We start from the raw sequence: 14,055 nt of genomic DNA on the forward strand, positions 1-14,055 counted from the left end.
AGACAAAAATACATTTGCGTCCAACGTTAACATGTCCTCTTTCAGACCCACCATGAATGGGTTGAATGGTCCGTTCCTAAGTATGCTATGCCAACGTCTTTTTGTAGTGTACTCCTACGTTTTTCAGCCCTGGCTGAAGTAGGCCCTGAATCTCTGCCACCGAGCCTCTTTTCTGGCTTCTGACTCCGAGAAATCTCTGCCCAGGCAGCCCCCGTACCCGTGAACTCTGACTTACTTCTAGCGCGGCCCCTCGCGCTCGGCTCAGCCTGCTGCCTGCCAAGATTGACTATAACCTTCGAGTTATCTGTTTCCCTCCCCGAAAATACATTCCTGTCCGCTAGCTCCAGTAAACATCCTTCCTCAGCTACAGGGCTAAAGGGCCGACCTGTCTCTATGCAAGTAATTCATAGCTTCTGTTGCCATGCTTCCATGAAAGGCCCCATGCCCCACGCATCTCATACAGACACTCAGGCGCTTATACACGCATTCACAGTTAGTATAGAATAGCTTCTGCTCTAGAGACCTTTCTGCCCAGATAGCTTAGTTCCTAAACATCAAGATATCAGATATGATAGAAGCACAAGTTGATCTGACATGCCAGACTTCTGTCTCTTTCCGTCAGTGTAAATGTCAAGTCCCCTGCACCCCTCTAATCACACGTCATGCAGCTGCGCGCGCATCCAAGCTTCCGATTTCTGCTGACATTGCCACATATTCTGTTAGTGCCACCCATTCGTGACACCTACCTGTGACGTTTCTAGCACACACCTCTAGTTCACGCCTCTTGATGACGCACTTATACCACGTGTATATTGTTATCTTGTCTTCTCTCAGCTGTTACGCCTCTTGCACTGTTACTTATGGAATGAAATAAGTATATAAGCTATGTACTGTTAATAAAATGTGAGCGCGCTCTATCCCTTCTGACACCCTGTGTGGTGGTCAGAACATGATATCTTGGCCTTAGCCATTCCTTTTTGAGGAATAAAACCCCTTAGAACTCTAACACCACGGACTCTGTCTTTTTTCATCCGATCTGAGTTATTATTGATTAAGTACTTACTTGCATAGAAATTAAGAGAGTAAATTAATTATTTACGTCATTTTGGCGCCCGAACAGGGACCCCTCCCCCACCTCACGCGCCGGTTGGCGCATTGCAAGCTCTGTCCCCTGCCATCAGTTAGAAGGAACATACGCGTACCGGCAGGATTTCCTGCATCTCCCTCTGACCCACGGAGGTGACGAAGACTGCGATCAGTGCCCAGACGAGGCGGTGAGGAGTGCGGAGCATCCCGACCAGAGCCTAGCCGAAAGAAGCAAGGTCCGAGGTGTCAAGAGGCCCACCAGGTTTCCGAAGTTTTCCGAAAATTCCCGAAGTTTTCCGAAGTTTTCCGAAGTATCGAGTCGAGTCCAGTCGAGTTTTCCGAGGCCTTCTGTTTCCGTGCTTCCCGGTGAGTACCATTGCTGGGTCGTATCTAGACGGGTTTGGGTACGCAAGTCCGGTCTGCACTGTTTTTAGGCAGTGTATCTGTACTGTTTAGCAGTATATCTAGTATTCCGAATTTCTGAATTTCTGCACTGTTACCACAGTGTATCTGTACTGTTGAGCAGTACATCTAGTATAAGTGGGGTAGTCATCTATGTTTTTAAATGTTTTTTGTGATTAATGTCGTGGTATGAATGTGACTGTTTTTGTGCATTATTGTGTTTTCTTGTATAACTAGTTAAAATTCAGAATTAAGTATCCAAGATCGAGCATTTCAGTATCAAGTAGGCACAATGCCGTTTTTCAACAAGTTAAAGCAGATAGGAACTAGGAAAGGGATGTTAGAGGAAGAAATTCCGATCCCCCCTAGGGACACTCCAGGTAATTTCATGTATAACAAACATGGCATAGACGCCATATTGTATCTAGAGTTATGGACCGATTATACCAAGCACCTAGAGGAAAGATACCGATGGCCAGTTAACGGAACATGGGATGCCGAGTGCATCATAAAGGTAGAAGAAGCATTACGGAAAAAGAAAGCCAGACAATCTCAGAAAGACGCCATAGAATTTTGGCGTAAGGAATCACATAAACGTGCTGAAAGAGCACTCCGTAGAGAAGACAGACTTAAAGAATCAGAAAAGGCCCAAGAAAACGAACTAGTTATTGAAGGAATTCGAGTAAAATCAGAACAAATAGATCGCATCCGAAATAGCCAAGTAAACAACATGTATCTTTTGGCCGAAGGTACACCTGACGCCATTTCAGAAATACCGGAAAATTTGCCGTCACCATTAGTTCCAACTAAAGTAATGCATAAGACTACTAAAGACATATTCCTAAATTCATACTTAGACGATGTAGCACCAGCTTACACCAATCTGCCTGTTCGTGCCCTGCCTATTGACAGGGACGGGGGTGGCACTCCACCCCCAGGTCATGTTCCGCCGGTACCACAACAGACTTCTCCTGTTCCGCCAGCCCCGCCACTTCCCGTACTCAAAACAGACCTGCCGAAACCACGTTTACCTGATCCACCTAAGCGACAAGTTCAAGCCCAGATACAGACTCCACAGGGAGGTAATGTACAAGCATCCGCTTCAGGAGGTGCGACCGCGGGTCCTCAGACCCCGCCACCAACTCACAGATTCAATCTCAGAGATATGCAGAGTCCTCTCACGTACAGGTCTCCCCACTCCTCTAATTCATCCCGCCTTGACACATTAAAAGAAAACATGTCAGTTTGCAGATATGATCCAGTACCCGGAAAAGACGATTTAATGATATTGGCATCATTACGGTTAAGATCCGCTACTGATAGCTTGTTATGCTATGCAGGAATGAAGGATCGTCTAGACAGAATATATGAGTTCGTTCAGACAGGAAAGGACTCTGACAGTATTAAGGATGCCATGGAGAAACAGAAAGTTGGCATGCAAGCACTGATACTACGATTTTTCATAAATTGTCTAATAAGAGAACGAGACAGGCCCGGAACAGATCAGAGTGAATTAGACGCATTAAACAAGTGGGGTCAAAATATAGCTGATGGAAGACATGACAGACAAAATTGCATAGACTCTATGTACAAGAAGATTAGGAAAGCAGTGATAGCAGTACACCAGAAAGAGAAAGAAAAGGCTTCCTCCGAGGAGGAAGAAGTACAGGAAGAATCCGAAAGAAATATAGACACCATAGCATATGTAGGTAAGGGAACTTACCTTAGGAAGGGTATCCGTCCGGAGAGCAAGAGAGTTTTCTTCTCTGCCTTAACAAATCCGAATTCTGCTGAGCATCAGTTCCAGGAAACTGATAAAAGGCTTCGAGATCGAGTTGGGTACCATGTACTCAATTCTATGGATGAACAAGAACTCGCCCGATCAGCTGTATCATGGGCCGAAAATGCAGACATATATAATGATGACACGGTAGCGCAGACATTTCTGAACCTCTCCCCCGACGAACAGAAATTAGCAGGTGTATACATGATTCAGCACCTTCTCATTAAATACAGAAAACATTATTCCGATCCAGGTCCCTTACACGAAACACTAGAAGCACTACTGATGGATAGATGGAGAGGTCTAAGCACTAAATTAATTCAAATAATTCTAGAACAACGACACAGATATGATACCTTTGTAAGCTCTGAATATGTTCCCGCCCCACCTCCAGAAAGGAAAATGTACCATATGCAATGCGGGGGTGGTATTGAAAGTCAGAACCCCTTACGAGAAGTGCACCCCGTTATGGGTGAGGATAAAACTTTGAAACGCGTGTATGTTCACACGCCTCTGACTAAATTAGAACTGTTAGAAATGAAGAAACTAGTACCATGCCATGATAAAGACCCTGCAGGTTTCCATAGAGAGCTTAAAGACATGTTATTAATGGGGGACTACACATATGATGATATCATGAAAATGTTGAAAGTATTATTGCCTACGGGTATATTCGAGAAATTAAAGGAAAAGGAATGGGAGGTGGGAGACACAAAAATTGCCTGGGCAGAAATAGAGGAAGAAGAAAAGAAACGGGTCCCAGGGTTAGGCCTTGGGGACAAAACTAAAGCATTACCAGGTTTGATAGTACAGGTCCTGCCCAGATTATTGACAACTAGAAAGGAGGATTGGGATGCAATCTCGTCCTGTAAACAGAAACATGATGAAGATACTAGTGACTTCTATTCAAGATTCGAGAAATGTTTTATTATTAATAGTGGCCTCCAGCCAAGTAGCGAGTCGTACCCACATCTTTTTGTATCAAAGTTAGTCGAGAATTCCCTACCGTTAGTTAAAAATCGAGTGTACAAGGTCGAGAGTACATGGCAAGCAAATACGCCATCCCAGATGTTACAAATGTTACAATATCATCAGAACAGAATTAGAGAAGAACAAGATCAGGAACAAAAACGCATGAAAGACACAAAGATGAAAATGTTAGTAGCTCAGACAGTCCCATCCGACGGACACAGAAAGGGTACGACCCAGACAAGTCACACTACAGCTCCCGTTAAAGGGACATGCAATTACTGCAAGCAGCCAGGTCACTACGTACACGAATGCCCAGTTCTGAAACATAACATAGCGACAGGTAAAACTAAAGAAAGACCGCATCCACCTAGACAAGACCATAACCAGCATCAGTCTTCGCAGAGCGAACAGCATATACAGAACACACAGCCTATGCATGCTTCCTCGACTCCAGCACAGACCGTAGCAGTACCACAGCCACAGCCCATTGCCGCAACTCAGCAAGTTTCACAGCAGATGTACCAGTATGCCCAGTCTGCTTACCCCGAATATTCCCGATATACATGAAACAGCCTAGAGAGGGAAGGTGGTTTGCCTCTTATTGAGATTCCTGTAGATCAAGAAGGTCCTTATGTACACAGTCAAGTATTGGGAAAAGACAGAAAGTTTTTAATTGACACAGGGGCAAGTCGCACTACAATAAGTCATGATGAAGTTCCAGGGGCACCCCTCTCAGGCTCACAGAATGTTTCCCTGGGTTTTTCAGGACAGCCTATTGTAAATGAAGTATCCGAACCAGTCCCCCTGGCTGTGGGTCCATTATCACGCGTTACAGACCTGTTACTCACGAAATCATGTCCAGAAAATCTGTTAGGAATTAAAACATTGAAGGCTCTAGGAGCTATAATATGCTGTTCCCCGGAGGGAGTTAGACTCTTTCTGCGGGATTTCAAGGGTCATTATGTTCTGCGTGAGTTTGATGTCAGATTGAAAAATGTACCTGATTACTTGTGGGCAAAAGGCCCAACTGATGTAGGCTGTATGCACATTACACCGTACCGCGTTACACTCAAGGCAGGTGTTGTATTACCCAGAATCAGACAATATAAGTTACCACCCGATGCTGTAGTGGCTTTACTGAAAATCATTGAAGAGCTCATTGCCCAAGGAGTGGTCGTCGAGACCGACTCCAATATCTGTAACTCACCCATCATTCCGATTCTTAAACGTACTGATCCCAATGCACCGCCAGTATATCGGCTGGTGATTGATCTTCGAGAATTGAATAAATGCATTATTCCACAGTATCCTGTGGTCCCCGATATCTCCTCTCTATTGACTGCTATTGATTCAGAAGCAACGTTCTTTACTGTAATTGATCTCAAGAACGCCTTCTTCAGCGTGCCTATTGATCCAGAGAGCCAATATCTCTTCGGATTCAGTTTAAATGGACGCAGTTTCAAATTTTCGCGCGCACCTCAAGGATTCACAGAAAGCCCCAGCATCTATAGTCAAGCACTGAAAAGACAACTAGATTGTATTCAAATGCCAGTTAACACCGCTTTACTGCAATACGTCGATGATCTACTGATCACCGCACGAAGTGAGCCCGAATGTGAAAAAGCATCACTGACAGTTCTACACTTTCTGGCCGACAAGGGACACAAGGTGTCTCCTTCGAAGCTACAATTCTGTGTTCAGCAAGTTGTGTACTTGGGTCACTTGCTGTCCAAAGTGGGGAGACAGCTCACTCCCGATCGCATTCAGTTAATTGCAAATATGCCGCAGCCCCAGACACAAAAGGAAGTGCGGGCCTTCATAGGCCTCACCTCGTACTGCAGACAATGGATTCCCCAGTATGCATTTCTAGCTAAACCACTCATCCAGTTAACGACACAGGAGGCAGCGACTTCGACTGCCCTCCCTTGGACTCAGGAACACACACAAGCTTTTGAAGACTTAAAGAAAGCCTTATGTCAAGCACCAGTTTTAGCAACACCATGTTACAGCAAACCGTTTACACTTTTTGTTACAGAACGTGACGGAACAGCGTTGTCTGTCCTCACTCAAGATCAAGCAGGTTCACATAAGCCTTGTGCTTATTTTTCTAGTACATTGGATTCAGTAGCCCAAGCACTCCCTGCGTGCTTAAAGTCAGTAGCAGCAACAGCGTTAGCAATAAGACAAAGTGATTCAATTGTTTTAGGTCATCAGTTAACAGTTCAAGTACCACATTCTGTAGAGGTTTTGTTAAACAGAACCCAGACTCAACACTTGACTATAGCACGACTGACAGGTTATGAATTAACACTATTCCAGCCACACATAGAAATCAGACGCTGCAGCATCCTGAACCCAGCAACACTGTTACCCACAAGTATGACGGATCCAGCCTCACATGATTGTATAGAAATCATTAATGCAGTAACAAAACCTAGACGAGACTTAACAGATGTTCCATTGACAAATCCAGACCTGACACTTTATGTGGACGGTTCATGCATGAGAACAAGTACAGGAGAATTAGTGGCCGCGTATGCCGTGACCACTGAAACTGAAGTTAAAGAAACACATCGTATTGACACACTGTCTGCTCAAGCAGCAGAGCTCATCGCTCTGACCCGAGCTTGTATTCTAGCTAAGAACAGAAATGTTAACATATACACTGATTCCCGTTATGCCTTCGGAGTTGTACACGACTTCGGAGTCCTCTGGCAAGAACGAGGTTTTTTGACCTCCCATGGTGCCAAGATTCAGCATGGTCCCCTCATTCAAGCACTGTTAGAAGCAATACATTTGCCCTCGGGCATATCAGTTATGAAATGTAAAGCACATACTAAAGTTACAGATTCCGTTTCCCAGGGCAATGACCTGGCAGACCAGACAGCAAAACATACAGCACTGACTCACATCCAGATTACTGATGGGACAAAGACAATAGTACCGACACAGTGTATGGCAGTTAGAGATCCCACCCTAGACGTAATCGATATCCAGACACATGCTACTACAGATGAGATAAAGAAATGGGCTGAACTAGGAGGGATTCAGACAGATCAAGGTTGGGTGACGAAGGAAAAATCTAAATGGTTTCTTCCTGACTCAATGGTTCAAAGCATGATAAATACAGCACATAGTCCTGCACATCTCGGAGAGAAAGCCATGTTAGACAGTTTACAGAATCTCTGGAGTAACAAACACTTACGAGCAGCAGCAAAACAGAAAGTGCGTACTTGCATGATCTGTTGTCAGTTCAATCCAGGTAAAAGCGTCCCTGTAGAGCAAGGAGGATTTCATCCTCCCGATCACCCTTTTGAAGTCCTCCAGATGGATTATATCCAGATGAATAGCTGCCGAGGATTTAAGTATGTCCTTGTAATTGTTTGTGCTCTGTCCCGTTGGACCGAAGCATACCCAGTTCCAGATTATACCGCTCCGACCACTGCCAGACAGTTGGTTCGTGAATTCTTCCCACGGTACGGTTTGCCCCGTGTCGTGTATTCAGATAACGGACAGCCATTCTCGTCCGAGTTGATGAAACAGGTTTCCCTTTTGCTAGGATATCAGTGGAGGTTCCACTGTGTCCGACACCCCGAAGCAGCAGGCCTTGTAGAAAGGCATAATCAGACACTAAAAATCCGCCTTGCCAAGATCTGTCAGGAAAAAGGGGTCGACTGGATAGTCGCCCTGCCCGTGGCACTATTCTACATGAGAATGGTCGCCCACTCAAGATCAGGGCTATCCCCGTACGAAGTGGTCTTTGGCAGACCACCGAATATGTGGGGGACGCCCATTCCGAAGAAAATAACCGATGTTGATTGCAATATGTTGACAGATTACCTTGCCTCCTTGATGTCTGCACTCCAATCATGTCGTTCACAGGTTGCAGCAGCCTTCCCTGACAACACCGATGTAAAGGCGCATGAGGTCCGTCCTGGGGACCTGGTACTCGTCCGGAATTTCGACCGGAAAAGTCCGCTGGAGCCCCGTTGGAAGTCTCCGAAGACCGTCCTCCTTACAACCAGGACCGCCGTGAAGATAGAGGGGAGAAAGGGGTGGGTCCATACGAGTCACATCAAACTTTGCAATGAACTAAAAAACGGACTAAAACAGGACTCTGACTCGTCCACCCCCACCAAAGACTGTGTTGAGGAAAAAGACTTTACCGTTACCGAACGAGAAAAGACTCCCCAAGAACTGTACCGTATGAAGCTCCGATCTAGCAAGTCAGACAGTTTAATTGTTTAAGTCCTCCCCTAGGTGAATCGGTTAAATAGTTTCTGACATGTATCCCCTAGATCGAGATAGAGAGAGAGAGAGAGAAGCAAAGAAACGTACATACTGCAAATCACTGCGAAGTCACTGTATAGTGACGTTGTTAATAATGTTTTTTCTAAGTATTCTAATTATTATTGCCAGCATTCTGCTACCTATATATTGGCCTATTTTCAGGCGTGAACAATCTGCTTACAATGTCTCTGCTGAACACACTTTTAGTGAACTTCCTGCACACGAACTCTCTTACAGACTTGCGCTGCGCAACAATACATTCATTAGTATGTTACACCACTCCCATCAGACAAATAATGCTACAGACTGCTGGATATGTGGCCGACTCCCTCCCTACCAGAATTACAAGGGAGCTCTGCCCCTCTTTCCGTACCCGTTCACTCACAATGGCTCCTGTGGGGCATGGTTTAAAATAATTAATTCCTTAGATCCCGATACTGCTGTTATCGATGGGGGCTGGGTTTGGGGAAACTTGAACTTAGTCCTGCTCAACGTCTGTTACCCTGATAAAGAGGGACTTCCCACTCGAATAGGAACTGATCAAGAAAATGAAGTATATGGATTGGGTAATTACACAATTAGCCTTATGATCCTTACTGTTGAATCCGAAGCTGCTCCAGTTCTGCCCCATATGTTAGTATTACCAGTCACAGGTGAATTATGTGTTAGCAAGAAAGGTTCAGTACACGTAGGTCATAGTAAATGCACTACTGTGGTCGAATTCAGTGACCATGGTAAATCGTCTTTTAAAGCTATTAGTCACTCCTATTTTGTTTGTGGTCATACCGCATACATACGTTTGCCTCCAGATTGGGATGGTACCTGTTATATTGCCTTCCTTCTGCCACCTGTTTTCCTAGCTCCCCCTGATTACCATAGAAATACGAATCTAGTACCGAATAGACCCAAAAGAGATATTCCACTTGTCGACTACACAGAAACGGCATGGGAACAGTACACTGATTTCAATAAAGGATTCTTTTTCTTCCTAGGACCTGTCCAAAACAGTAAATTAATACGCAGATTAACAAGAACACTTGAAGCAGTAGTACACGAAACTGCCTCCGCCTTGGGTAACTTAACAGAGGAGCAATCTGCTATGCGGGTTGTTGTCCTTCAAAATCGTCTTGTGATTGACGTCATCTTGGCAGATAGAGGTGGAGCTTGTAAGGTCATCGGGTCAAGTTGCTGTGTTTTCATTCCACAAAACGCACCATCTGTCTATCAAGCTATTACCCGTTTGCATAAAATTGCAAATCAGATACATCAGAATCCAGGCACCTGGACTTGGTCCGGTTGGTTTTGGACAACGTTATCCGCTTGGGGATGGAAGATCTTATCATTCCTAGGCATTGGCCTTGTTATAGTATTCAGTTGCTGCCTGTGCCTACAATGTGGGCCAGCGATATGTGGACTGTGTGCCACATCCTGCATTGAGCATTCCAGTTGTCTCTCAAACAGTCAAAGAAAGAAAGATGAACATATAATGTTACAAGAACAGACTGATCGATTCATGAGGATCGATATATCATGAAGGGTCCGTAGGGAACAAGGAGGGAATGAGGTAATATAAATTTTATGGTCAAGTTATGTTCCCTAGCGCGTACCCCACCGACTCCATGTACGAGTTAAAGTGCATGTAACTTCCCTCCTGTACCAGCTATGAAGACAAAAATACATTTGCGTCCAACGTTAACATGTCCTCTTTCAGACCCACCATGAATGGGTTGAATGGTCCGTTCCTAAGTATGCTATGCCAACGTCTTTTTGTAGTGTACTCCTACGTTTTTCAGCCCTGGCTGAAGTAGGCCCTGAATCTCTGCCACCGAGCCTCTTTTCTGGCTTCTGACTCCGAGAAATCTCTGCCCAGGCAGCCCCCGTACCCGTGAACTCTGACTTACTTCTAGCACGGCCCCTCGCGCTCGGCTCAGCCTGCTGCCTGCCAAGATTGACTATAACCTTCGAGTTATCTATTTCCCTCCCCGAAAATACATTCCTGTCCGCTAGCTCCAGTAAACATCCTTCCTCAGCTACAGGGCTAAAGGGCCGACCTGTCTCTATGCAAGTAATTCATAGCTTCTGTTGCCATGCTTCCATGAAAGGCCCCATGCCCCACGCATCTCATACAGACACTCAGGCGCTTATACACGCATTCACAGTTAGTATAGAATAGCTTCTGCTCTAGAGACCTTTCTGCCCAGATAGCTTAGTTCCTAAACATCAAGATATCAGATATGATAGAAGCACAAGTTGATCTGACATGCCAGACTTCTGTCTCTTTCCGTCAGTGTAAATGTCAAGTCCCCTGCACCCCTCTAATCACACGTCATGCAGCTGCGCGCGCATCCAAGCTTCCGATTTCTGCTGACATTGCCACATATTCTGTTAGTGCCACCCATTCGTGACACCTACCTGTGACGTTTCTAGCACACACCTCTAGTTCACGCCTCTTGATGACGCACTTATACCACGTGTATATTGTTATCTTGTCTTCTCTCAGCTGTTACGCCTCTTGCACTGTTACTTATGGAATGAAATAAGTATATAAGCTATGTACTGTTAATAAAATGTGAGCGCGCTCTATCCCTTCTGACACCCTGTGTGGTGGTCAGAACATGATATCTTGGCCTTAACCATTCCTTTTTGAGGAATAAAACCCCTTAGAACTCTAACACCACGGACTCTGTCTTTTTTCATCCGATCTGAGTTATTATTGATTAAGTACTTACTTGCATAGAAATTAAGAGAGTAAATTAATTATTTACGTCAACTACCACAAGAGCTGAAGCATTTTCAATATTATATACAACTTTATGCCACTGAAAAAAACAATAGTCCTGGCTTTTTGTAGGTGTAATGTTACTTCTATTAAATTTCTGGATGCAATGACAGAAGAAGCAAAATATCAGTTGGGTGGAACACCATGCTAAGCACTGATTTTTAGCTTAATTGCTTTTAAGCCTCGCCCTTAATTGCCTCGGCCACGCCCCGTTGAGAGACCCCCTCGTGTTTTTCATCTCACTTAAAACCCTGGTCTACTCGTGCTGTCGGTTTCTTGGGCGCACATAGCCTTGGCTCCAGAGCACAGAGACCTTACTCTGCCGCACACAAAGGAAAATAATTAGAGGGAACATTGGCTACCATTCCCTACAATTTTGCCAAGTTTGGTGGAAATCCATTCAGCCGTTCGGGCTAAAAGTGATGTCGACCGCCCTATGGAAATTAACATGGGGAAAACACGTTTTGGGACCCCCCTTTTATCTCGGCGCCCGCTTGATGAATCCCCCCCAAACATTCATGGAAAGACCGGAGCGCCGCGAGGCAAATTTGAGGAAATTTTCAGGCAGATTCCTCAACCAGCGCCAAAGTTATTCACAATAGAATGTTGAGATTTTGCTTTGAAAAAAATCCTAACTATAACTACCTACTGGCGACCGCCAGTAGGTAATATATATATATATATATTCTCTCAACAACACCACCACGTAAGGATAGCACTCGGACACCCGGATTGCCTTGCAAGTGATAATTTTTTCGGCAGGTAAAAAAACTATGCGTTTCACCATTACGGCTTGTTCACGCTCGCCAAATTACTTTAGACGCCATCTTAAATACGTGAGAGTTAAAACACACCCATGTGTATAATCAGAGAGTGGCAGACACATTTGAATGGAGTAAGCATAATAGTCGCATACGTTATAAAATCTTTCAAATACGTACAATTATATTTCTATAAAATATCCCAATTCATATCATTCGTGAAATACATGTTAGTACAATATAAATACCACATAACCTTTTGGAACGAAAAGTTTATAAATCGTCCCTAATGCGACATGATGGTAACATTTTCAAACCCAATAGCCATGTATCATTTCTGGACATTGGGATTCGATAATTATATAAATTATCGAAACCGTTTTTTCAGCGAATATTACAAACCACACCAACTTAAGACCAAGTTTCATTGGTTCTCTGCGTGATAATATGTCCCAAGCGTTTTCATTGGTTAATATCGCACAAGCTGTTCCCCTGGTTACAGATAATATGTGTAAACCAATGCGTGTGTTCCCTCCAAGCCCCAGTGGGCTAAAGGTACTATCATCTTAAGCAATCAGAGTCCCTGCCCCAGTGGGATGATGATCAAGGGGTCATATTCCATGCAGATGCTTATAGCTGACCCATACCGCACAGTCTGACGGACATTATAAGTTCCTAATGCTTCTAAGCCCCAGTGGGCAATCATTCTCTATGCGATCTTGTTTCTGATAGCAATCCACGCGCATGAAAAAAGTTCAACACCGGTCTTTGTGCCAATCCCAATGATTAGGTCTTTGGTTATCTCAAATAGATAAAGTTTGAGATTTTGTCTTAAGTCCATGTCCCATTTGGCAATTGAGCGGAACTTCAACCTCATACCCATATGTCCGTCAACTCAAACAAGTGACCCCATTCTGAAAATAATTAAAACATGTATTAAAACCAAGTATGTAAAAAAGCAAGCAGACTGATATGTTCTTACAAAATTCAATTTGTCAAATGCAGCTACTCATACAGGTGAATTGATAGCTCCTCACTAACATTGAGGCCTTTTGGTGTAAGACAATCAAAGTCAATTATGTAGCGTGACTCCAATTTGCGAAGAGATAATTCTCTGTTACCCCCCCGCATGCCCAAATCGACACAGTCAATAACAACCATTCGCACTAAATTCTCGTTTTGCATATGCATTTCTTGAAAATGACGTGCGATGGGATATTGTTTGTTGTTACTTCTTATGGCACGTAAATGTTCCAGCACCCGTTTTTTTGCTTCATGTTTGGTGCTGCCAACATAGCACTTTTCACAAGGGCAGATCAAAACATATACACTAAAAGGGGTAGTGCATGTGAGTCTCTTCCTTATTACAAATTCCCTGGTGGAATTTGGAATTTGTAATGTCTTGACATCTTTGCTATTCTTACAGGCTTTACATTTATGACAACATTTAAATCCCTGGAGTTTACTATTCTCAACAGGGTCCACACTGGTCACATAATTGTGGCTTAGTTCATCACGTAGAGACCTACTCTTTCTGAATGTGATCTGAGGGTTGTCTTTAAGTTCTTTCTTTAAATGATCATCAGTCATGAGTGCATGCCAATGTTTGCGGAAAATTCTACGTATTTCATTGGCTTGACCCGAAAATGTGGTAATAAATCTTATACTATTCGAGTCTTTCTGTTCTTTATTTGGATGGAGTGGTTCTTCTCTAGATTTATTCTCTACTCTGCTTGCTGCATCTGTGATCGTTTTACGACTATACCCTCTTTCCAAGAATCTTTTGTGCATCACTTTCTCTTCCTCTTTGTATGCTGCCAAGGTGCTGCAATTCCTTCTGGCGCGTAAAAGCTCTCCATACAGAATGCTTTGCACTAGGTTTTTAGGATGGCTGCTCTGTGCACTGAGAATACTGTTCCCTGCAGTTTGCTTACGGTACAATTTGGTGGTGAGCACCGTATCTTGTACCTCCACCAACACAT

Source organism: Lissotriton vulgaris, chromosome 3_1, assembly GCF_964263255.1.
Source record: "Lissotriton vulgaris chromosome 3_1, aLisVul1.2, whole genome shotgun sequence".
Taxonomy (NCBI): Eukaryota; Metazoa; Chordata; class Amphibia; order Caudata; family Salamandridae; genus Lissotriton; species Lissotriton vulgaris.